The sequence below is a fragment of the Babylonia areolata genome, chromosome 14 (genome assembly GCF_041734735.1).
Source record: "Babylonia areolata isolate BAREFJ2019XMU chromosome 14, ASM4173473v1, whole genome shotgun sequence".
Classification (NCBI taxonomy): domain Eukaryota; kingdom Metazoa; phylum Mollusca; class Gastropoda; order Neogastropoda; family Buccinidae; genus Babylonia; species Babylonia areolata.
In genome coordinates this window covers 20646636-20647588 of record NC_134889.1, presented here as the reverse complement: position 1 = coordinate 20647588, position 953 = coordinate 20646636, and the positions used below count along the sequence as shown (strand labels likewise).

Sequence of the window (953 nt, the reverse complement as noted above, 5' to 3'; positions counted from 1 at the left end):
TTACTTTTTTATGCACTGTTGTCTACATTTACAATTTGCCTTTGATGAACAGGCTAGTCACAGCCATTAGTCTTGCTGAAATAATGGAGCTACCTAGCCAACTAGTTAGTAGAATCTGTCTGAATTATGTTCAGCTTACTGTCTTCTTCAGATTTCCAGGATATATTTTGTGCATTTTTACACATATACTACTCACTGACTTAGAAATGCATCCAGAAAAAAAAAAGGAAATTAAATAATTTTACTTATATCTTTGAACAAATTCATTAGATTTCCCAAGATCACTTTCTTTTGAATATAAAACTATTATAAGTTAAGTTTATCTGTAACAAGACATTTGATATGGGTGATGTGAAATTTTTGGCATCTGCTGAATTTAGGTTAATTTGAAGCCTATATCTCCACTGTTTTTTTTGGCTGAATTGTACCTTGGGCTAAGTTTCTTCTTCCATGCTAATAATGCTGAACTCCACAGATTTATGGATTTTTACAGTAGATTGTTGCCTTAAGTCACAATTTTACAAATGTTCTGTCCATGATTTTTTTTGTTTTTGTTCATATATTGTTCAAGCCTTACTTTTATGTGTTTTGCTGTTCTGTTTTTATGATAATTTCTGTTTGATGTGCATTTGTAGGTAATCATGATAGAATGAATGGTTTGAACATGAACAATAAAATAAGTGTAGTTTGTTCCTGTTTTAGTGTCTTCATTGCTTACAAATTTGAATAAGCACAGCTGCGTATGTGTGTGTGCGTGTATGTGTGTGTGTTTGTGTGTGTGTGTGTGTGTGTGAGAGAGAGAGAGAGAGAGAGAGAGAGATGCTCCATTTCAAGAAACGTGAGGGAACCTGTCTAACAGATAAGAGAAACGGAAAGGGTTGTATATTGTCAAACTTATACCATAAATGCCTTTTTCAACTCCAAAAGGTGCTCAACATACTTTTATGGGTCAC

The 953-nt window shown here is 33.4% G+C and overlaps 1 protein-coding gene across 1 annotated transcript in view; it reads left to right on the top strand.

Annotated features, from left to right (window-relative positions):
• The window catches only part of LOC143289902 (uncharacterized), a 42565-nt gene extending 41875 nt beyond the window's left edge, over window positions 1-690 (top strand). The window contains exon 3 of the mRNA XM_076599141.1: window positions 1-690. This exon is cut by the window's left edge and continues 1979 nt beyond it. The gene's annotated coding sequence lies outside the window, so the exon portion shown is untranslated.
• Window positions 691-953: the final 263 nt, after the last annotated feature.